This window comes from Emydura macquarii, unplaced genomic scaffold (genome assembly GCF_026122565.2).
Source record: "Emydura macquarii macquarii isolate MOO-44397 ecotype Brisbane River unplaced genomic scaffold, CSIRO-AGI_Emac_v2 contig_3721, whole genome shotgun sequence".
In the NCBI taxonomy this organism is placed as follows: domain Eukaryota; kingdom Metazoa; phylum Chordata; order Testudines; family Chelidae; genus Emydura; species Emydura macquarii.
The window spans coordinates 49,343-74,694 of record NW_027133858.1 but is presented as its reverse complement, the minus strand read 5'-3'; the positions used below and the strand labels follow the sequence as shown (position 1 = coordinate 74,694).

The 25,352-nt window shown below is 46.7% G+C and overlaps 1 pseudogene; it reads left to right on the top strand.

Moving 5' to 3' along the window:
* Window positions 1–14,706: 14,706 nt before the first annotated feature.
* On the top strand, window positions 14,707–15,666 carry LOC137146154 (olfactory receptor 10C1-like; annotated as a pseudogene).
* The last annotated feature ends 9,686 nt before the right edge of the window (window positions 15,667–25,352 follow it).

Genomic DNA, 25,352 nt, shown 5'->3' with positions numbered 1-25,352 from the left:
CAGGGCTGCCAGGTAAATCACTAGAAACACCACAAAGTGTAAAATCTGCAGCTCCCGCACCTCAGAGAATCCCAGGAGCAGGAACTCGGTCACGGTGGTTCCGTTGGACATTTTCTTCCTCAGCACATTGTGTCCTGCCTGCGGAGGGCAGGAGAAGGGCAACGGTGAGGATTAGACTGACCGAGAAAATGACCCTGATTCCTCTCTCCATAATAACTGACGATGTGACTGTCTGAACACAGCCCTGATCACATCCATTGAGCAGGGGCAGTGAGGGCTCCTCGCTGCGAAGAATGAGACGACTAGTCCAGTGCATTATCCCACTGACGTCAAGTCTTGGAAGCGGGGTCAGTTCACACCTGTGAAGATCTGAGCCACAACCTGGCTTGATAAAATGCAGTAAGAAGATGAAACAAGGTACATGTTGAATCCAACAGTCCTAGCAAAAAAAGTCCCTCTATTGTGACCAACCACAGACTCGCAGCTTGGACCTGGAACTGAAACTGTAAAACACCGGCACAGCCTCAGTCTCATTGCCAAGGAAATATGACATAGACTCATCCAGAGTCCGAACATGGCCACTCGGCTGTGATGATTCCACATAGACAGCCTGCTGCCAATTCACACATTGATTTATGACCCCCAGTGCCAGCCACGCTTACAAAGCTGTGTGATGATGGGTTAGTGGCATGGCTCAGTTAATGCTGTGCTGTATCATTTCCCTTTGTGACTTTGTGTCTGTGCTGTGTGGGTCAGTGACAATCAGGAAACCTGGGCTCTGTTCTTGGCTCTGCCATTGACCTGCTGTATGACCTTCAGCCAGTCACTTCCCCTCCCTGGGACTCTCTTTCCCTCCCTCCCTTTCTCTGCCTGGTCTACTAGGACTCTGAGCTCTTTGGGGGACGGGCTGTGTATTATGATGTGTATATTCTGTGCACCTAGTTACAGTATTTGTGCTCAGCTGTCAGCAGTGATGGAGCCTGGATATGGTGCTAGACAAAGAGGTTTCTAGTCCCAGTGACCTCCTCCTGTCCATCTAAGCTCCATGTCAGGATAGACAGATCTGGCTGCTGGGTGCAACTCTGAAAATGGGTTTGAAGCTCCTAGTCCCTATAACACATATTTTGTGGGTATCGGCTTCGCCATTACTCAGTTTTACTTTCATTTGAAACAGAAATCAAACAGCTGCAACCAAATCAATGGGTTTCCAGTTATGGTGTTGTTAGCCAACATTAAAGTTTCCCCACCATTGTTTGAAATTTAAGTCTGGTTGGAAATTTTCAGTTATATTTTGGTTGTTTGTTGGTTGCTTGCTTGCTTGGATGGAAAATTTGGGTTTACAGCAAAACAACATTTTTCTCACCATGTGTCTGTTTTCATTGAAAATCTTTTATGCTGGAAAACTGAATATTCAACAAGCAATCCTGTTTGGTTTTCATCTTAAATTTACACTTCTCAGCTGAAAGTTTTCAGTTGCCTAAAGGAGAAAAAAAACGGGTTTGGGGTTTCTGATGAAAAGTTGACTTTTTCGAAAGCAGGAATTTTTGTTTCTTCTGACTGTCTGTAGTTACTTGTGTAAATTAACAGTGAAATCTTTACCCAGTGCTGACAGCAATTCTGATTTGTGTTCTTTAAATTTCCCTTGTATGCTAAATCTGCCAGGTAGCTAAATCCCCTGGGCATCCAATGGGATTTAGGCATCTAACTTGCTGAGGTGTTACTACAACCATCAGCTTCTTTAGATGCCAAAACCCCTTTGTAATTCTGGCCCCGGATCTCTCTTGGCATCTTCCAAGGCCTGGGCTTCTCTTGACTTTCAGAACTATGAAGGCTGGGATTTGCAAAGGAGCCTAAGGGAGAGTAAGGCATGCACGTCTTGGGGGCCTAACTCCCTTAGACCGCCTTGACAATCCCAGCCTACAACGATAACAAGGGCAGCCAGGCAACAGGGGTTATAGAAAGGAGGGGAAGTCACCTGGAGATCTTGTGATCTAAGTCCAGCTGCGCAGATGAATTACCTCAGCTCTCTGTGCCTCAGTTTCCCCAACTGTAACCTGGGGAAGAAGGCCAGGCACTGGAGGAATAATTCATAATGGATGGTGTAAATAAGGGGTTATGCAAAATTTAGTTTTAATTGAACTCTGCCTGGGGTCTCCTAGCCCCTGTACAACCAGAGCAAGAGACTTGTGTCCAGCCTTGTGTTCTGCCTCCCCAGTCACTTCAGCCCCTCCATTCTGGCCAGTAACCCCCTAACTGGATCCCCTCACGTCCACTTTGGCCAGCCCCCTTTCCCCATGGCACTCTGGCCACTCTCACTAACAAGTCCACTCACCCCCACACCCAACTGCATCCAGCACCTGCCCGCAGACCCACCCTCGCACAATTGAACAGGTCTAGAGTCCTTCTCTTTCTTTCTTTGTTTCTTTCTCCATCTTGCCAAGTGACTCTTTCATCCTTTATCCACAGTGGAACAGGAAGCCTCTGTCTTTTCTGCAGGGGACTTTCGATCTTTATATCATGTATCAAAGCAAGTGGAGGAAGAACAGAAAGCAGGACTAACCTCAGCTAAATCATCCCAGCCAAGGCTTTGTCAAGCTGCAGCTTAAAAACCTCTAAGGATGGAGATTCCACCACCTCCCTGGGTAACCCATTCCAGTGCTTCACCACCCGCCTAGTGAAAAATGTTTTCCTAATATCCAACCTAGACCTCCCCAACTGCAACTTGAGACCATTGCTCTTTGTTCTGTCATCTACCACCACTGAGAAGAAGCCTAGTTCCATCCTCCTTGGAACTCTCTTTCAGGTAGCTGAAGGCTGCTATCAAATCCCCCCTCATTCTTCTCTTTTGCTGACTCAACAAGCCTAGTTCCCTCAGCCTCACCTCATAAATCATATGCTCTAGCCCCCAAATCATTTTTGTTGCCCTCTGCCGGACTATCTCCAATGTGTCCACATCCTTTTTGTAGTGGGGGGCTGAAAACTGGATACAGTACTCAAAATGTGGGCTCAGCAGTGCGAAATAGAGGGGAACAATCACTTCCCTCCATCTGCTGGCAATGTTTCTACTAATACAACTTAATATGCCGTTACCCTTGATGTCAATAAGGGCACATTGTTGACTCATGTCCATCTTTCTGTCTACTGTAACCCCCAGGCCTTTTTGTCAAACTGCTGCCAAGTCTGGAAGCTCTATCTATGGAATCAAGTCTCTGAACGGTTTCATTATAGATATGATGGTTTGCCCATCCTTAATGGCGGGGCTGGCCAGCATGAAAAAGCAGCTATATATTGCAGAACTGGATTTTTTTAACAGACTGTATGGGACAGAGAACTTTGGGAACTGGGATATAACGACTCACCAGGTGACACAACAACCATGTGGAGCCCTGATACTGTGTCCGTTGTGTAGGGGAGGGGAATTAGTCAAGGTGGAGTTAGCTGGAAAAGAGCAAGTTTAGGCTGAATGTGAGAAAAAATGAGCTGAACACACCAACAGAAAAAACAAAAAGAACTTCCTTCACAGGAGGGTGTTTTAGGCTGTGGGATTGCTTATTCTGATAAAGGAATTCATAGAAAACCTGGCTGGGATTTTCAAAGACATTTAACAAAGTTAGATGCTGAAGTCCCGTTGAAATCAACAGTAGTTAGGATCCACACTGTCTCAGCCTTCTTTGAAAAGCCCAGCCCTTTTCTGGATGAAAAGGTCAAACAAAATACTGTGGGGAACATTTACTGCCTAACGTCTATTTTACAAAGGGCTCAGTGCTGGCCTAACTCTGCACCCACTCTGGTCAATGGACGTTGGACCAGGTGAAGGAAAACCACGAAAGCACTGAAGAGCGACCTTTTCTGGTACAAAGCCCAGAGCTGCTCTCCTGCATGGCTCAGTCCTATGGCGGGCCATAAACCGTCGCTGACACTCACAAGGTCTCCAATTATCATAGTTGCAGGCTGCACTTCTGTCACCCCTCTCCGAGTGCATCCACTCTGGTGTCTGGATCTTAGCCCAGACCCTGGGGTACAGCACTCCGTGCATCCACCGTGCTTACCCAGTGGGCCCAAATTGGTTCAGCACCTGTACTTTTTTCCTTCAGTGACCAGTGGCAAATACAATAACCCTGACAGCCTTTATAACCCAAAGTATTGTTAACTTTCAGCAGTAAAACAAAAGATTTAGAGTAAAAAGGATTTTCAAACTATCAGAGAGGCAAGATAAATAACAAAAAAGTAATTGAAGACGGTGGTCTGGAACACCAGGCTCTCATCTCCCAGGGAGGTGGGCCAACCACCTGACCCTACAGGCATTTATCCAACCACAAAATGCAAAAACCAGGGGTCACCTGATGAAATTCATAGGCAGGAAGGTTAAAACAAAGACATGGACGCACTTTTTCACACCACTCACAGTCAGCCTTTGAGCTTGTTTCCTGGGGATGTAGTGAAGGTGAAAAATATCACTTGGTTCAAGACAGAAATAGCTAATATCATGGAAGATAGGTCTATCAATGGTTATTAGCCTCAATGGTCAGGAACACAACACCGTGCTCTGGGTGTCCCTAAGCCTTTGATTGCCAGGAGCTAGGACTGGATGACAGGGGGTGGATCACTCAAAATTGCCCTGTTCTGTTCATTCTCTCTAAAGCATCTGGTACTGGCCAGTCTCGGAAGACAGAAGACTGGGTTAGATGGACCCTTGGTCTGACCCACTGTGGCTGTTCTTATTCATTCTTATATGTTCTCTCTTTCTCTCTGGTCCAATGACTGTTCCATTTTTCAGCCAGAGTGGAACCGCTCCAACTGGACAGACTGAGGAAGTCCCCACCTTTTTGGGAGAGCTGGCTTGTGGGACACAAACTGGTAGGTGAGCTCGGACGCTGCAGGGGAGATAGGCAGAGGAACATCTATCTTCCCATGGTTCATGCATTACTCTGAGGGATACGTGTTGGAATGTCTGTCCTGAGATTGCAGTGCCCATATCCAGAAGCAGAAATGTAGGCACCTAGGGAACTTTTACTGCAAACATTTTGGCCTCGGCACCTACAGAGTTTGGGGGCAGCTGATCAGGGGTTTAGAGAATCCCATTGGGGCCTGATTCTGGGATTTAGGCACTTAGAGTAGTACTTAGGAGGTTAAGTCCTCTTCTAAATCTACCCCGCACTGCTTTTGAAAATCTCACTAGGTTACTATATGCATCTTTAGGCAAATAAACAGCTTCAGAACACTGGCCCTGTGTTTGGAAATGAAATGCCAGGACTGTGTGTGTTTGTGTGTGTATGTACAGTGTCTGGTGCATTTGCCTCTAGTCCAAGGCAGCACAGTTTGGTTACAAAGGAAGCAAAACAGTCACCGCTTCTTCTGTGTTCTCCTTCTGAGATTCAGTTTTTATGACACATTCCTATTTTGAGATACTGGAGAACTTTGAATGTGCACCATGACCCAGATTCTCAATTCAGTCACTTTGGTGTAAATATGGACTAATTCCACTTACTCCAGCTGTGTATGTGTGATCAAAACCTGGCCCAAAATGTCTGTGATAAAAGCATGCTGGGTCAGATACATCACTGGTGCAACCACAGTGAAATGAGAGGAGTTGCACCAAGGAGCAGTTTGGTCCATGCCATTGAAAACTAACTAGCAACATTTCAGGGGACATGATGTAATAAATGTTGTTTTGAATTAATACCCCAAGGGACTAATTATAGATCCCCCATCACCAATGGGATATATTAAAGAAAGACAAAGTTTAGAATCTGTCCATCGAAGAGTTCTTGTGTTGTGTTTATACATCAGTTATTTAACTCCCAAATTTCTCGGTAGCTGTAAACAGGCTAGCGCAAAGGTCTTGGAAGAGTCAGCTGGGATTTTCATCCCTAGGTATTGCTAGGAATCCAGAGAATTTGCTACTGTCTAAACTTTGATAAAATGTGATAACGATTTCAAAGCCTTGGCACATTTTTTAGTGGACGAATGTCAAAACACTGACTACAGATCCAGACCAAGAACATGGGAGTTATTTGTTAATCCAGTAGGAGGGGCATTGATGCCTTCTGGTGGAGTTTGATCTGTCCACCATTAAATTGTTTGTCACTTTATACCCTTAGATGGGGTAGGAGTGAATATATGCAGAGTAGGTACAGACATTTAAGTTTTTAGCGTGACTTACTAACTTATTAATGTCTCCAAAAAATTGTGAGTTAAACACTCAAGTATGCTTGTTAATAACCATGCCATTTTCTTCCAGAGACACTTAGAACTTCATGATTCTTTATGGCTAAGATTTTCAAAGCAACCAAAGGGAATTAGGTGCCTGACTGCCTTTGAAAATCACTTGGAATTGGACTTCTAACTCCCATTTAAAACCTTAACTTCACTTTAAAATCCAAGTTAGTTTGGTTGGTAAACATTATGTTATGCTTATTAACACTGTATTCAGTGTTTATATGGACAGCAAACACAATGATTTGAAAGGACTTTGTTCAGGGTATCATTATTACTTTATAGAATACACAAGTATGTGAAAAGCTTCACACAAAAGTACTGTTCCATAACAAATTATACATCAATCCCAAATAATGACACTTTAAGACACATCTAAACTCCATCAATCATATGATATATATGTGATAAAGAGCCCAACATTTCTTACCTAGATGATGTTTACACTGACTTGAATCTATTCACCTCAACTACAGGACTTCTCTTTAAGTTAGAGGGGAATCTGGACTATTGCTTTCAGTGAACTGTTCATAGATTCAAACGGTTTAAGACCAGAAGAGGCCATTGGGGTAATCAACTCCTTCAAAGTTAACTTTTGAACCTCAGCTGGTGATTCCTGAATAAATCCCAGAAAGCTATGGTGAAAACAAGGGTACCTTTCAGAAAGATATCCAAACTTTATTAAAAATGATGGAGAAGCTCTCACATTCCCCTGGAAGTTGTTCCTAGAGATAATTTATAGATACCAAGGCCATAGGGGATGACTGTGATCATATAGTCTGCAGAACACAGGCCATGGAGAGTCTCCAAAATAATTTCTTTTCAACGAGAGCAGAACTATCAAAATAATCAATTTTGATTTTAAAATTGACAGTGGTGGAGAATCACTGCTTCCCAGGACAGAATGCCGGACCTTGCACATTTGGCCCATGTTCTTTTTTCCTAGATGCATACATTTACATTTAGCTGTATTAAAACATATACTATTTGTTTGCCCTCAGCTCATGAAGCGATTCAGGTGGCTCTGAATTCATGTGGCCTGTTTTCTTCATCATTTTCTTCACACACTCCCCACCCCGACTTTACTGCATTTCACTGTCCATCTCTTTTGACCAGATTCTGAGTCCAACTGCATTGCAAGGCACTGACACAAGGAAGTGGCCATCCAGCCCTCCCCAACCTCAGAATGACCAGTGAAGTAGAAGACCCTGCCCAGACCAATAAGAGATGTCCCAGACTGGGGAATTGAACCCAGACAGAGCAAGAGCAGTCACATCCAACTTGGCAGCCGCATTTGTCCATGGACCAGTTGCCTCAAATCCCATGAATGTCAATAAAAAGCCATATTCCCACATCTTTACTATGCTCTCTCTTCTCCCCTATTCTGTCTGTTTTGTCACAAGCAGGAAAAGTGACCACAAAATTCACAGCTGAGTAAAAATCCAAGACCACAGCTAACTCCACCTTCCCCAGTAAGGACTCTGACAAAAGTAGGCATTCAAACCAATAGCCTGTCTCTGAAAAAAGCACTTAGGTAAGTTTTAATGTAGATTGTTTTGTATAACCACTCAATTCCTGAATCCAAATCCTTTATGTCTTGTATACTAATCTTTTCCAGAATTTTGCATGAATTTTCTAATGTTCTTGCCATGATATGAAACATTCCAAACTCCGACCCATATTTAACTATTTCATGATGTACAGTGACAGGGTCACTGTAGCTGGGAGGGGTGGTCCCCCTCTGAGAAGGACCCAGAGCGGGAGCCAAACCCACCCTGGCTGGTAGAGTCCAGAAGGACAGCCCCTGGCCCAAAGAAGGAGGGCGGGCTCAGGCCGTTAGAAACACCATGGACACCACCTGTCCGGAAGCAGGGGGGCAGAGCTAGGCCTTTAAAACCCAGGCCTGTGAGCTCAGTCAGGTGGGGACGGCCGAGGGAGAGGGATGCCTCTTCCCTGAGGCTCACAACTAGAACCAGACCAGAGGCCCATGCTGAGAGGGAGTGGCCAGTCTTACCCACGGCCTGGGCACCACAGGAGGGCCTACCCGAGTTGCCCGCTGCCTGGGAGCCGTAGGAAGACCGATCCGAGAAGTCCAGGGCCTGGGACCCGGAGAACTTGCCGACCCTACCCACGGCCTGGGGGCTGGAGGACCTGGAGGAACTGCCCTCTGCTGAGGAGCCCATGGAGTTTCTGGAGCTGCCACTAGTTGATGGAGAGGGATTCATGGGACTCCCGCCCACCATCGAACCCTGGACCCCAGAGGCAGGTGTCGGAGCAAAGGTACTTTAAACCGGGGTGGGAGGAAGCAGTCCAGGGAAGCCGACGGTGGTACGGCTGAGCTGTGGCTCCCAGTGAGTCAGCGTGTTTCGGCTGGAGCCCCGCCGACCCAGTGACGGGACCTCCCGTCATTGACAGGGGCCTGGGCTGGAACGCAGTGTAGATGGGTGGGCCTGCGTTCCCCTCCCCCTTTCTCTCACCCTGAGCCAGGGTGGATAGCGGCTACCGCTAGAGCCTCCCCCGCCTTACCTGTCCGGCCCAGCTTAAGGGCTGGAGCCAGACCACTGCTCACCCTGCTACGGGCTTGGCAAACTCACGCACTACAGCTGCCTTCTCTGGCCCCGAACCCTAAATTACTGACGGCCCCAGCCAGAGACTAGAGCTGGCTGGCTCACCCGCCCCGCCAAGAGCCGGGGCGAAAGACTGCTTGCTCGCCCGGTTAAAGGGTTTGATACTCTTCCTTTCAGGGGATAGCCGGGAGGGGTGGTCCCCCTCTGAGAAGGACCCAAGGGAGAACCCCGGAAGCTGCCCCCCTTACAGGGGCATGTCCACAGTCACGTTAACACCTTTGGATCTCTGGGCTCATTGGTTCCATTAAAATGGACCCGACATTTCCTAGCCACTACAATATGGAATAGACCATGCCTAGCAGAAAGTCAGAAATGAGAGGTTATGTTCTTAGCCATCTAGAGGGCAGAAGACATAAGGAAGGGGAAAGGTGTGGTGACACTGTGCCAGGCACAAATCAATAGCAGCATAAATGGAAGGGCTGGAAAGTGGAAATCATATTGCCAAAGGACCACCAGAGGGAAGAGGAAAGAGATAAAGCTGTATAATACAGACTAGATGGCATCCATGTAAATGGTGAGAAAAGAACTTTGCTATGAAAGATCTCTGTGCTATGTAAACAACTGGAAAATCTTTAGAAACCAAAATGAGAAATGTGAGTGAGCAAAGCATAAATGAGGATATTGAGGAATTCTGTAATAGTCTTAATAAGGGGATCAGAACCAGCCAACCTAGCTATTCTTAGGAAATAACACTACCTACAGATAGGAAAAGTGTACCATGGTGCAACAAGGAATGTGAAATGGTAGCAGATGTTAAGAGATGAGAAATGGGCTGTTATACTGAATAATGACCAACGGAGACCCAAGAGCGTCAAGAACTGGAAAGTGGCAGCTATAACATTCACTGTAGCTAACCTCTGGGAGAGAGCAGAGGTTAAGAACAGAGCAATAGACTGTCATGCTGTGTAATCGACACTTGGAGGCAGCAAACTGGAAGAAATGAGGAAGGGTCAGGAATATTGACCAATAGATTTCCGAACAGGATAACGCCCTGTGATGTGGAAAGGTCAGTGATAAGAAGTATTTTCCCTCATTGGATTTTTTTCTTTATTTTATAAGGAATCAATAAGTCACACTGGGCAATGCTTGCAAAAAAAAAAGCTTTGGAGGTGCATAATTAGTCAGCTGGGAGATAGGCTGAAGTGGGCCCCTTATTACAAAGTTCAAAAACCACCGCCATACAAATGAACTAAGCCTAAAATGGGTTGAGAATAAGGTTTTCCCAATCAATTTTGCAATCAAACTAGTAATTAATAAAATAAATAAATGAAAAGGTTTGTTGCCCAAAGGCTGAAACAACCATTTTATTTGGGTTCATAAGAGAAAACGTTGCTTAAAAAACATAAGAACTTTCTGCTTGTATACCAACTTCTGGGAAGTATGTGTATGGAGAATTGTGTGATGTAGAAACAGAATGGATCTGTAAATAATATCAAAATAATTTAAGTAATTCAGTGTGGGAGGGCTGTTCTCTTGTGGACTGCGCTAGACCATGTCAAATATGTCCTGTTCTGCTGGTATCTAATTCAAATATTCCAAAACTTTAGTAGAATGACCCCAGTTTTACGTATCCTGTTTCCGCAGGAATTTAGGAATTGCCAGACGGGATCATACACAAGGTCCATTTAGTCCAATATCCTGTCTGACAGTGGACAGAGCCAGATGGTTAAAAGGAAGAGGCAAAAACCCTCTGGGAGGCAGATCTGAGATAACCTGCCCCTCATAGAGCTTTCCCCTTAATCTGTAATATTTAGAGATTGGCTCAAACCCTGAAGCATGAGGTTTCATGTCCCTTCCAGAATTTTGGTTGCCATTAATTGTGATAACGTGGAACACGACTGATCTCCACGTAAATATCCAGTCCCTGACATTCCAAACTATGATGCTTTGCAGCTTAGTAATAACCATGACGTGCCCACGGGTTAGTTACCTTAGAACTGCTCCTCTGCAGTGACTCTGCACTTGCTGCTGCTTTTCAGCACCTACGATATATCCATTCAAGGACGCAAGTTTGAATACTTTGTCCCACTCCATATCCCTTCAGGCAGTAAGGCCAGGGGTAGGGGAGACTATTTAGGCGACCTCCAAATGTCCAAGTTCAATTCTGTAACCAGGGAGCAGCTCAAAAAGAGCTGAATATGAAAAGGCCACATTTAGGGAAAACCCTTCCCGACTGTCATCCCTACAATCTCTCAGGCACTTTTGCAGGTACAGATTGGAGAACTCCTCAGAGACTCTTAGGATGAACATTGGCCAAATCAAAGAGATCAGAAAACCGAAGAAGTTTGCTTTAAAACAGAGTTTCCCAAACAGTGGGCACTGTGCGTAACCCCACAGCCCCAGGACTGGAAATGCTAGACATTTCCTTCCCATTCCCAATAGTTTGTTTTTTGTTCCTTTGGGAGAAACAGGAATCTCTCAGAAATGAGAATCCAACACACAAGATGGCCAGGCAACCCACAGAGCACATCCCAGAAATGACACTGGAACTACAGAGAAACTATTGCAATAGTTATTAGGATACAGACCAGAGGGCTGTTGTATTGAAAAGATGTGACCAGTTAGTTCATGATGCAACAGCATCAGAGACCAGCACAGTGATGCTCGTCAGAGAGGTCATATGGAGAAGTACCCTGCCTTGCCCTGCTCCCACTAGCTTGTGATGGCCTAGCTTTCACCCAGGGTTTCCTGGGCTGAAAGTATTGTGTGTGGGAAGGTCCTTACATGCGAATCCTGCTCTTGGCATACGGGCTGAGACCCCAAAAAGGAGCATTCCCAGCATGTTGTTTGTGGCCACCTCTGTTTGAGGACTGGCATACATGGTTTAAAAACAAACAAGTTGCGCTAAGAAATCACCCAGACTCCACAAAACTGGATTCCCCTCCAGTGGGAAACCAACCTGCAAGACGTCGAGTTCTGCTATTGCTCAGTAGAATGGGGAGAGGATTGTTAAACATCTGTAATGAACAAAACCAAAGTTCCTTGGGAGAAATATTTTCATTGTGGGTTGGCGTTTGACAGAGATTTCCTTTCAACCAAGTCTTTCATTTGCAAACTCTGGATTACATTTACTTTACAATCAGTTTCCGGTGTGTTTGTTAAACTGCACTGCTTCAACGCCCAGTCTGGCAGCCCTGAGACCTTAGCCATTGTTACTCATGTAGTTGTTTCACTGGAGGCAATGGAACAATGAGTCAAGATTACTGAGGAGAATCAGTCTCTGCCCAGGCACGCAATCCACAGGCGCTGAGTTAAATTTAAGCCTTGCAGATCCAGGCAGACTCATTCCGCAGGGAGCAGAAAGGCAATTCCCTCCGTTATGGGAGGTTGGTTACACCAGGACAGTTGCTTGTACTGTGTGCACGGAAAACACAGTGCTAACTCCCACGGCTTTCCCCCGTCACAGGGGGATCAAGGGAGAAGCAGTCTCCAATAGAGAAGGAAACAAATATAAAGTGAACTCTGCACTTTGTAAATAGAGAGGAAAAAGCATATTTTAGAGACAGACCACAGCAACTGCTTCTCCATTCACGGGCCTGCAGGTCTCTGCAGTGAGAAAACCCGGCTTCTGCAGGAAGAGGAGACACAAGAAGCTCAGCTGCAGATCCTGGCTCCTGGCATCTAACCCGGAGAAGTAGGAGCTCATCACTTCAGGCTGGGGCTGCCCTGGGGTGACAGGTGAGCACCGACTCCCTGACAGTGTTTCTCTGCCACCTTCCAGACAGGGGCATGAATGTGCTTTGGGAGGAGGAGAGTGATGAGACAGGTGAGGTAATATCTGTTATTGGACCAAATTCTGTGGGTCTCCAGGAGAAGCTTTTGAGCTACTCTGAACTCTTCTACAGGTGAATGTTAACGATTTTAACCACACCTTTCCCCATCAGCGCCAGTCGGCGTCCATATCACCATTTAACAGAGATGGAGATTGACACACAGCTCTTGTGACAGGTTCTCAGTTGGGGATCTGCCCCCTGACAGACAAAGGGAGCTACCTTGATTTATACCAGCTGAGGGTCTGGCTCAGGGTGTCCCAATCGGGTGGCGAGTGGAGATAGAGTTTTACTAGCCTAGATCACACATGCCACCTTCTTTCTAGACTCTGAGTTCAGGGACAGCATCTTTTACCAGCCAGTGTCTTCTTCCTGTATTATCATCCCACAGTCATTATGGAGTGGGGAGGGACACTCCCCGGTTAGGGCTGCACATCAGATTGGTTCTGTCCCTTCCCAAGATCCTCCCTCCAAAGAGTTGTATCTTATTACTGCTACAAAGTGACTGTCGGGAAACAGAAAAGGCGCTGCCAGTCCTTCAGCATGTCACCATCACCACCCCATGAACTGAGGAAGAATTTACTCCACTTCATAACTTATGTAATAAATGCATCTCCTGCAAGGGGTGAAAATTGTTCCTTTTCCTACCGGACACGGAAATGCTGACTACACCAGGATATATAGTTAGATTGTTTTCCATTTCAGAGTGACCAACACAGAGTTATGAACTGCCCGGTTAGCCTCATATCTCGTTTGGACCCGGCAGCATGCAATCAGGCAGTAGCTGAGAGACAGAGAGCAAAAGGAAATACAGTCCAGTACTGTGTTAAACGTCAACTTAAAAAGAAAGATATGACAAGGAAGGGAAAATTTCTGTGCTTTTTTCATTTTAATTCAGAAGCTACACTCTTCTTTTGCATAATCAAGTTTCAAAGCTATCTTAAGCCAAAGTTCAGTTGTAAACTTTTGAAAGAGGAAAGAGAAGGTTTTGTTCAGAGTTACGGATATTTAAGAGTTGCAAACAACCTCCATTCCCGAGGTGTTCAGTGTAGGAGAGTAAAGAGTTAAAAGCTGGACAAGTAGCCAGGCCTAAATTACAGGGAACAGGGTCAAGGCAAGGGCAAACGTTGTTTTTGTGAATTTTAGTTAGAGTCTGTTCTCTCTTTTCTTCTCCTCCCTTCCTGGCCATCTGTTAAGGGGATAAGTTTATCGGCATCCCTGTGCAAGGTCTTTTGGTGGGAAGAAAGTATTATCTTTCTTCTCCCCGTGGCATGCCTTTACTTCAAAGAATGTTAGTGTAAAATATATAGGTTTTAGGCTGATGTGCCTGACCTCTGTATGGTAATCCTGTAAACAAACAGGGGCGGGTATAATTTCTTAATATTCATTTTATGGGTGTCAATGTAACCAAATAAGGGTCTATGGGGAGTTGCTGGAAATGTAAACATTTACAGACTGTTATGGATAAAAGAACTGTAAAGTAACCCCCTCATTGCTCACTCCCGGCGTGGAGGTGGAACGAGCAGGCAATAAAGGGTTCCGTCTCTCCAATCCACCCCCGGGACAACCTGTTTGGTTATTTCTAACATCCGTAACTGAGGTTCTACTGTAATTCTCACAGAAGATCGGTGCCTAAGGACACTAGACTGCACTGGAAATCTCAGTGCAAGATTTCTGTTGATGTATTTATTGACTTCAACTCCTGAGGCATGGCTTGATTCTGGCCACTGCCAGAAGCGAAATACAGCATTTAACATCATTGTTAAGCTCCTGTACGTCACCAGATGGGATACGATAGCAGATAAAGAAATACTTTGATCTGCCTTTATAGTACTCTGCTACCAGAGACATGGACTGTTCTTTCTGTAGTTATTGATCTGATGTGGCAGACGATGGTCTGCATGGTTACAAATAATCTGTTCTCGAGTTGGACCTCCTGGCAATTTGTTCTTAAGTCAACACTCAGTCTGTGGTCTGGAGAGGAAGGGGAGTTTACCAATATCTTTTGAAATAACAACAACAACAACAACTTTTAACTCTATGTTTTTCTGATTAAATCGCACAGTTCCTTTTCTTGTTCCTAGACTCAGCCCATGGCAGACACAGACTGGAGAAACCAAATGACCGTTATAGAATTCATTCTCCTTGGATTAGGGAAACTCCCTGATATACAAATTCTTCTCTTCCTGCTGTTCCTAGTGATCTACATCGCAACCATGGCCACAAACACCCTCATCGTGGTGCTTGTTGTGACTGATCGGCACCTTCACAGCCCCATGTACTTCCTCCTGGGGACCCTGTCTAGCTTGGAGACCTGCTACGCCTCCATCATCCTGCCCAGAGTGCTGTCCAGTCTCCTGACTGGGGACAGAACCATCTCAGTCAGTGCCTGCTTCACACAAATGTACTTCTTGGTTTTCTGGGAGCTACCGAATGCTATCTCTTAGCAGCGATGTCTTACGATCGGTATTTAGCGATATGTAAACCCCTACACTATTCCACTCTTATGAACACCAGGTTTTGTCTCCAATTGGCTGCTGGGTCCTGGGTAAATGGTTGTCTGGCTATTGCCATCTTTGTCTTATTCATATCACAGTTAATATTCTGTGGCCTGAATGAAATCGACTATTTCTACTGTGACTCCATCCCACTGATGGAACTCTCTTGTAGTGACACATACCTGGTTATACTGATGGATTTCTTCCTAGTCTGTGTATTCACGCTGCCTCCATTCCTGCTAACCCTGACATCCTACGTGTCTATCATCACCACCATCTTGAGAATCCCTTCCACCACCGGGAGGAAAAAAGCCTTTTCCACCTGCTCCTCTCACCTCATCGTGGTGACAGTTTTCTGTGGAGCCTTAATGATCGTCTACCTGCTACCGAAACATGAGTCACTGCGAGAGCTGAACAGTGTTCTCTCTTTGCTACACGGTCCTGACTCCTCTGCTAAACCCCCTCATCTACAGCCTGAGAAACAGGGAGGTCAAGGCTGCATTGAGCGAAGCCATCCATAAATGTGGTTTTCACAAAACCATGCAGAAACTCTGAGATAACTGCCTGGTGATTGAAGTGCTGAGGACAGAGCACAGAAGGGAAAAGGACCTCTATGCCAGCAGGTTTCAACCTTTCCAGACTACTGTGCCCCTTCCAGGAGGCTGACTTTTCTTGCATAGCCCCAGTTTCATCTCAATTAAAACTACTTGCTTGCAAATTCAGACATACATTTCTCTAGTTTTAACAGCCTGTTCCTACTGAATAATTGCTCACTTTCTCCTTGTTCTCATAGAGTTACAGAATAAATCAACTGGAATATAAAAATTGCACTTACACTGCAGCGTACCTGAAATCCAAGCCCTCCTTAAGGTAAAGCCTGAGCCCCGCCACCTGGGTTTGAAGCATGTAATTTAGCTTCGCAGGGCCCCTATGGTGTAGAGTCCCAGACAACTGCCCTGCTTGCCATCCCCTAATGATGGCCCTGCACTTGTGACCCCCCAAATAATGTGTCTCATGATGGTTGAGAAACACTGAAATAAGCAAATATCTAGATGAGTTGATGTACCTCCTGGAAGACCTCTGCGTACCCCCAGAGGCACACATACCCCTGGTTGAGAACCACTGTACTATGCTATGTAACGAACTGCTGAGAGTAGCAGGTGTTAAGGAGTGAGAAATAGGCTCTTATACTAAATAATGGCCGCTATGTGACATAAGAGCTAAGATTGGGAAAAAGAAATCCACTAGAGAAGAGCAGAGCAGCAGGTTTTCATGCTGGGAAATCGACACTAGATGTAATCAGAGGAGCGACAACGGGGGGTGGGAGGTCAGAAATACTGACTAGTGGCCAATAGATTTCCGCAGCCACTACAATAATGGGAAAGCTACACTGTAAAATGGCCACTAAGTGGCAGTGCACTGAAAGGCTGAAATATGGGCAGCTATTTTCAGAAATGACCACGAGGCGGCAACATCTGTTGAATACTAATGAAGGGGCGATGAAAGTACAGTATATCGCCCCATCCCCTTGGACAGGCAACTCCCACAAGCGCCAGCTGTAGTTTAATCATGATCTCAAATATTTTCCACGTGGGATAGTTAGACTTAAAAAAGATGCAATTATCCAAGTCACCTCGGGCAAATCCCACTGGGCGCTGTTTGCTACAACGTTTTAGAGAGACAACATGAACCAAGTGGAGAAAGGCTGGAGTGGGACCGCACTGAAAAGTGAGAAGACCCAATACAAATCTGAGGGTGCAATTACACTTGGTAAATCAAAGAGAAGCCCCTCTTCCAAAGGCAGATCAATGCACCTTGCCAACTTGGCGACTGTGTAGCTAGATTGGACTATTTTTTAATTTACTTGGCGACAAAAGCATCAAAGTGACCAGCGACAAACCTAGCCACTTTCACAGCTGTTTCCAGCTACACTCTGAGGAAGCAGCAGCTAAAATTCATCATCATAAAATCAGTTTATTTGTTAAGCACCAAATTAAAAAAAAACAAAAAAAAAACAGTGCACTCTATGCTTCCCTGAGCTGGACTCCCCAGATTCCCCCTTCAGGGCTGGTGAGGGAGAAAGAGGGGAGAAATGTCAGTACGGGACTAAAGTTGCCGCCACCCATCCCTTGTTAGGCTCATTGCATTGGCTCATCTTCCTCTTCCTCCTCCCTCCACCTCCTCTGCAGAGCCCACACACAGAGGTGAGTGGGAGAAGGGGAAAGCGCCCCCTTCCTCCAACTTGGCTGCACAGAATCACTCATGCCCCTGGAAGGTGAGGGGGGATAGTTGATACAGGGGTATGGAAAGAAATCCCATTGGCCACCAAGCTTCCCATTCCCGCAGCCATGGAAGCGATGGGATAGGGGCTGCCCGCTGCACCCAGAGTTACACAGTCCTGACTTAAACCCTAGTTCCGGCCCAGCTGCTGCCCAAAGGTGGGATCCCCACGTATTACAGCAGGAGAAGCTTTCCTGTATCACATTCTCCGGCTCTCTCTTTTTGCCCTTTGTGAAACTACCTGACTTTATATTTCATTCAGTTCACTACCTAAGACATGTCAGACAAAAAACTCCTTATTCCTTTCCCTGGATACCATTTCACATTCTTTATCACACCATGGTACACTTTTCCTATCTTTGGGCAGCGTTGGTATCCAGAATAGCTAGGCTGGCTGTCTTTAGGATTCCCTTATAATATAACTCTACAAGTCCTCAATATTTCCATTGAGACATTGCTCATTCACTAATTCCACACTTCTGGTTCCAAAGATTTCTCCTTTGGCTTTTATTGATTTATTTTAAGATTCCAACTGGAGCTATTATCCTCATCTTCAGTATTTCATTCTCCTTGATCTGTCGTTAATCTCAGGAAGTGGTCACTACCCATTCCCTGCCCTTGTCAATTTCCCACCTGCATTTGCTCCCTATGATGCTAGAAGCTAGTCCGAGATCCAGACATGAGATGCTTCCATCAGCCGTATTGACGCCAGTAGGTGCACCATCATTTCATATTACTAAATTATTCTCTTCAAAGATTTGCTCTTGACAATTTCCGTTTTTTTTTCTTACTTCCCCACAATCTGTTGAGACTTCTCAGCTCAGTACAGAGAACGAATGGGCATGTGACATCTGCAATTCATTCTTTCAGGTCCACAGCCTCTAGTTTCCTGCATGGGTTATGCACATTATAAAACCTTAGAGATGCAGAATTGTTGTGTATTGGTATCTCAGTAGCATTATACTCGATATTTAGCTTTTTAATCTATGTGTCAAGATAGTTCAGGTTCTCTTTAGTGAAGGTGTAGGCAAGTCCACTCTTTCCTATTTCTCTATCATGTGTAGATAGAGCATACACGGGGATTTTTATAGTCTAGTTTTTCTGGTAGTCAAGTCTCCATGTATATTATCTTAGCCTTTGTTTTCACATAAATATATATCTTTAATTCCGGCCCATCTGCTATTAAGCTGTGGGTATTCCAGCTGAAAATAGTCACTGCTGTTCTTTAAGTGTCGTATTGCCTTTACTGAGGAAAGTACAAAGCTGTTCCACTGACAGGTGGCTAGCCTGCAGGTACTTTTCAGCAGCTTTAATTATAATTCTTGTTTTCTGTTAGTACTTTGATCATTAATGCAACAAATCTGTTTCTATTCATATGTTATCCCCTTTCAGCCCCATGTCACTGATTACCTCCCATTAACTTGTTGCAGACTAATACCCAAGAGAGAACCTGATGTAGGGAAAGGCATCTCCAGTGCAGAAGCTGTTAGGAGATATTAGTAACTTGAGGGGGTTTTTTATTTCTCTAGCTCGCTTTGCCTCAGTGCACCCTCCCTATGCTGAGCTGCGCTTTCCTCCACACTTGCAACAGTTTTGTTCTGTCCCTTCCTCACAATCAACACATGAATGGTCACCTCCGCACTTCCTGGGCTGTGTTTTTCCTTTAGAATTATTTGCTGCACAACCAAATCTCTGGCAACTCCAGCATGTCACAGAAAGAGGAATGTAGGAATATCCCATACCCCAAAGCGACTGATCACACCCCACCCTTAAAGTGTAGCCAGCACAGGTGTTGAGCACTTGCTCTCACCTCTTCTGCTAATTAGCCTCACTAATTAATGACCTTATCTCCCCCTATTCCTTCTGTATGTCCTGACAGTTCAGGTGACCCCCCCCACATGACCCCTCGTGTTTCAGGGAGGAATTTGGGGAGCTGCCAGCCTATTTTTATTTTACCTGCCACCTTTGTCTGCAGGAGTTTCTCTACCTGCTCTTTGCTTTGACATTCCACTCATGATCTCCAGCAGACAGTGTCTGAGCTCTTGCTGTAGCTCCAGCACTTCTTTGACCCACTCTGCCATTCTCAGGGGTTGATAGCCCCCAGCTTTAGGTCCTTATCTAGGGATTTCACTAGTAGGTCATTATCCCCCATTTCCCTTTCCTGCCCTCCTGTGTGCTGCTCCCTCATCTGGTTCCAGGAAATCTACCCTGTTCTTTTTCCTTGTTTGTATCTGGCCTTCTTCAGTGCTTTCCCTAGCCTCATGCTGTAGCCTGGCTTCAGTTTCCTTTCTCTCCTCCATCTCACCCTGCCTAGCCAGCAGTCCCTCTCTCTCAGCCCAAAATCACTGCTGAGACAGCCTCTCTTGGGCCTCCAAACACTTCCTGTTACACCCCCTGGACTTATATAAGGTCAGGGAGCCAATCAGGGATCGCTAAGAGCAGTCAGATCACTTGAGGTGGAACAGCCCCTGGTGTTCAACCACTGCAGCTTGTGGGTTAGTTGGTGTAGACAAATTACAAGTGGCTATGGTGGTATGTGGGTGGCTTGTTTACTCTATAGACCCGGGTTCAAGTCCCCTATTGCCTTACATTAGCCCTTTTAATGCCTCTCCCCAAGCAGGTGGCTCTGTGAGGGTTATTATGTGTTTGGCTGATAAGAGAGGTTTGATTTTAAAATCCATCCTAATGGCCACCCAGGGACCTTCTGAAGCTGTTAGGGGGCTGAGGGGCCCCTTCTTTGTAACCAATTAGATAAAGGAGAGGAGATTATTGGGCTTGCGGATGCACATCAGCTGAGTGTGGTGAGGGTCAGGAGTGTTCCCCTTTTTGGAACAGGGCGTTGGGTGCCTTGGTCTGGGCTCCTGGCTGATCGGTGCTGGTAAAATTAAAGTGTGTGAACAGCGGGGCCATCAAAGCTGTCTTTGGCTCAGCACCTTTGCCCTGCAGAGATACTCCAAGCTTTTATGATCTGTGTATACCTGTATTGGGTGTCGGGCACCTTCAAGGTGCTGGCGCCATTCCCCAAAGGCAGCTTGGATTGCCAGAAGCTCCTTTGTTGAGGTGTGTGTCCGAGAATAATAGCCACAAGGGAGCAGGTGCTGTCAGGGACCAGATCCTTGGTCCAAATTGCAACACTACATGCACTGGTCTCACCGACAAAGGCCTGTGCTGGCTCAGGATGGGTCAGGACTGGAGCACAGGACTGGAGCATCTTGAGTTGGTCAAACACCCCTTGAGCCTCTGGAGAGCAGGTGAAGAAGGACATGGTGGCGGAGGAGCACTGTCAATGCGGCTACCTGGTCTGAAAAGCCAGGCATGAAGCGCCTATAAAAATTAGCAAACCCAAGGAAGCGCTGCGGCTCCTGGATGCCCCGGGGAGCATTTCTCTGTTCCAAACAGCGTTCACCTTCCTGGGGTCCATTCGGAGTCCTTCAGGGGACAAGACGCAACCCAACTCCTCCATGCAGTGCTGGTCGAAGCTGCCCCGCTTGCGTTCACCACATGGGAAGGTCCCTTTGGGGGCTGTCAATCCGTGTCAGACGTGTCTTGTGCCCCTCAGAACATGCTGGTTAGGGGGCAACCCTCTGCCTCCTTGCTCCAAAGGGCCGGCCTTCAACAAGTGTTAGGAGTGGTCCAGGCAAGCTGTCAGGGTCCTGGGCAAAGGTAGCCGGGACTAGTGGCAGGAGACTGGGGGTCAGAGCCCATATCAGAATCAGAGTGAAACCCAGGGTCAGAGTTGAAGACGGAGCCAGGGATTGGGCCGAGGGTCAAAAGCAGGCATTGGCGTCCCAGCTGGGATCCCAGGGGTCAGCATCCAAGTCAGAGCTGAGGTCGGTACCGGGGGTTCAGGCACAGAGAGGCAGGGCGGTCGCGGCAGCTAGCTGGGATCTGCCTCGTTCCCTGGACTCTTCCTGGTGTGCCCCATGGGAATATACAGGGTCCAGGAGCCCAGACCTCCCTCAGGCTGATCACATGCGGTGGAAATTACTGTGACATACAGCCACTGCAGATCAGGGGGTGTAGAGACTCACTTGCTGTGTGCTGGTGTTATCTCCCTATGCCACCCCACAGGCCTGAGTTCAAGTCCTGCTGATAATTACAGCCATTTGGGGTGACTGTGGTATCACTTGCTAAAAGGTAAGAATAAATTCCCCAGAAAGCCCTGGTTGCTAGAGAGAACTCAACAGGCTTGTGCTTGAAAGGATAGTCCTGGGCAAACTCCCTTGGGAGAAATGCATGAAATGTATTAGAGAGACAAAGGGGGTGAGGTGATATCTTTCACTGAGAGAGACAAGCTTTCAGCTACTACACGTCATGAACCAGTGAGGTCAGGTTCAAGTGCCCTTCTCAAAACACCAAGGGGACATTTGTGCAGGAACCATGAACGAAGGGACTGTGGAGGGGATAAACAGACAGCCTGCGGCTAACAGAGTTAATGTGACCCTTGGCTACATGAACAGGGTAACCCGGAGCAGAGCGGCTATTTTACCTGTATCTGACACTGGTGCTGACCACCGCTGGAACCCTGTGTCCAGGTCTGGTGCCCACAATTCACGAAGGATGTTGAGAATCCGGAGAGGGGTCAGCGAAGAGCCATGAAGGTGATTAAAGGATTGGAAAACCTGCCTGTTGGCGATAGCCGCACAGAGCTCAATCTGTTCAGTGAAGTGGAGCAGAAACAGGAGTGAGGGAATGAGGCAGTGAAGAAGATGAAGAGACACTCAGGTGGGGCCGTCTAACAACGACCAATGAGAGCCCTGCCCTGCCTGGCCTGGTCTCACTCAGCAGTGATGGCAGAGTTGGGGGAAGTGATCTGGTTTGGGTGAGCCTGACCTAAACGCAGCCCTTCTCCTAGTCAAGGGCTTGTCTACACGGGGAATGTTACCAGCATCCTGACACCGCAGCGGTTACACCGGTGTAATGCCCCATCTGGACCCTCCCATGCTGGATGAAGCTGGCTTTTTCCAAGTGTAGCTGGCATCACTTTCAAAGCAATATAAGCTGAAGCAGAAAATGGCACTCTGGGTCCAGAATAAGTGTTTCCACATGGGGAGTTTTCCCAGTCTAGCTATCGCGGTGCGTTTACACTGGCTGTATTCCCTGTGTAGACAAGCCGGGCCGTGTCCCCAGCTGAAGCTAGTTTATGGTGGAAGATCCTTGCTCCGTGAACCTGGTCTTGTCCCGGTAAATGGCTGGTGGGGCCCCAGTAACTGGTCTGGGTGACTGGGCTGTGTGGGGGGTGAATGCACTGGGAGGCAGGACTCTCACCCCGCCTGGCTGTGGTTACTGTTTAGGCTGGAAGACTCGTCCCAAGAGGAGAGAATGTAGGGCGAAGCCGGCTGATTTCATCAGGAGGGGTGTTCCGTGCCATCTGCGTCGCACACCTCCCCAGACTCAGCCGCTCAGAAGTAGCATCAGGGGGACACGACCTTATCCCGCAGAGGCTGCAGCTCTGAGGAGGCGAGTGCCCTCTGTCAATAGAAGTGGACAGGCTCCCGGGTAGATCTTGGCACCTGCTTCTCTCTTCAGGGACACGTGGGTCTTTACTGAGAGAACCCAATTCCTAGAGAGAAGTGAGAGAAGAACCTGACTCCTGCTCACCAGCCGTGAGAGATCCAAGCTCATCTCCTGGATGCTGAATACCCTGCAGTCTCCCTCATAGCGCCGCCATGCACTGAGACACAGCCTGTCTGTCAGGGGATATCACTAAAGTATTAATGGGGAAACTGCCTGACTGCCTGCCTGCTCAGCTGGGCTGATTGGTGGCCGCCCAACAGCTGCCGAGATAAAAGGCGGCAGGGCAGGGCAGGCTGGGTTAGCTACTAGAGGCACAGCATAGTTGCTGATTTGAGATTCCTTTGCTTCAGCAGTAGACTGACAAGCAGCTGCCCAGGCAATCAGGTTGTTCTCTTTCCCTGCTTAATGGTCACTAAAATTGATTGGAAAATGGAAAACCAGTTTCATTAAAAATGCTGGCATCTGAAAGTTACTTTACATGACTCAGGAAGAAGTTTTACATATTTTTCAAGCTTTTGTTGATTTTTGTTTTTAAACTTGTGTGCAGTAAAATAAATAGTGTCCTTTCCAAAACTTCCTCTGCCCTTAAAAACTTACCATGTAGCAAAGCAACACTTTCATTTTTCCTGTTATCCCTCTGTACCTTCCTCAAACCTGTAGAAGTTCAGGTTGGGGTGGAAAATAACAAGGCATTGTGAACAAACAGGACCAAATGGTGAGCAAACCTTAGACATGATAGCTGGTGTGTTTTCTCAATCATGGGAGTTTATGTCCCTTGTAAGTGTTTAACTTTGTTAGTGGAGATTTTAATGGAGATTTTTATCATTCACTTTCAGAATCTCACTAAGCCGTCTGAATCAACAATAGCCGTTGGCAGAGAAATCCCAAAGCGCACATAGCCTTGTGTGACAATGAGGGGCCAGACACCTCAAGGGCAAAGTAGCAAGTTTAAAAGAAGCCCTCCAACCAGCTGATTGCACATTGTTTTGTTGTGTATCTAAAAATCTGTTGAGTAAATTCTCTTCTGAAATCTTGTAATGCTCCATAGTTGATTGAGCTGTGCAGACAGACTGTCCTTGTGGCTGTGGATACAGATCCAGGTTATGAACACAGTTTATTACAATGTCAGCCCCACCTCGCAGTGGCCAGCCTGGAAGGGCAGTGCTGCTCACCAGCACCAGGGGAGACTAGCTCCAAGCCCCTAGCACTGGACAGCCCAGGGAATGCTGGGCTGTTACAGTTAAAGGGAAGACACTGTGACACATCCTGGTGATCAAGTAGAGAGAGAATGTCCCCTGCTCTAAAATAGCCACGAATCACAGTAGCCTGAGATAAAGGGATGAGGTATCAACCTGCCAATCCTGTTTAAAAGGGAAGGGGTTTGAAGTGAAATCTGTCCAGTAACTGAGGGACAGCTGATGGTTTGGTGCTGTCTGTGAAATGTTGCATCCCCTACATTTAGATAATATGCTGAGAAACTTTCATTAGAAGAGGGAGTTTGATCTAATTCGCAAGTCTAAAGCTTGATGTTTTGTTTCCCGTGGCTTGTATGCATTTGCGTCCCTTGCTATTTCCTCTATGAATCCATAATCTTTCTGCTAAATAAACATCATGTTGGTTTTTATCCCAGCAGGTCGCTGTTATGCAAACTGAGAAGTGTAGCTGTCAAGAAGGGGAAAAGGTGCCTCTTAATCTCTGGGTTTGGGGTGGTCACTTGCCGGGTGAACCCTGCAAACAGTAACTAGTGGCTGGAAACTAGGGCAAGACCCTTATTCTCGCAGGAACATTCCTGGGGTTAGAGCTCTGCGCCATTGTGGCAAAGCATTAAGGCACCCAAAGTACAGGGAGGGCGGGATGGAGGGACTCCTTCCTGGTCTGTGTGATCCCCACAGTGTCACAATGACAGTCCCATAGCAGCATAAAACTGATCTGCTTGGTACAGCACACACGAAATCAGACACATGCCTGCCTGGAAAAGGCTTCGAGTTCCGGTTTTGGACTGGAAAAACCCCCTTCCAGGGGCGTTTGGTTCTTCTGGAGACCAGGGAGGCTTTTCAAGTCCAAAACAAGCCAATATTCAGTTGCTGGGGAGGGGGACCTTCCAGCTGTGGCGTCTGACTTCAGTGTGGACCTCCCACATCCTAGGGAGGTTATAGAATCACTGTACCACTCATTCATTGTCATTCATAATGGCAACGAATAGTCAGCCATGATGAGCATGGGTACTGCATGGGGCTAGGGAAGCAGGGTGAGGAGAACTCTACAACCTGGTCCTTTTCATCAACCTTCCCTGTGCGGATCCCACCACCCCCGCCTGCGTTCTCAACCCACCATTTGGGCTGGGACCTCCAGGAGAGAGCTCATTTGAATATTAAACTTTAATCTAGTGATTGACATTTGTGGAATTTGATTCTCATTGTGGCGTACAGTTCATGTCATTCCCC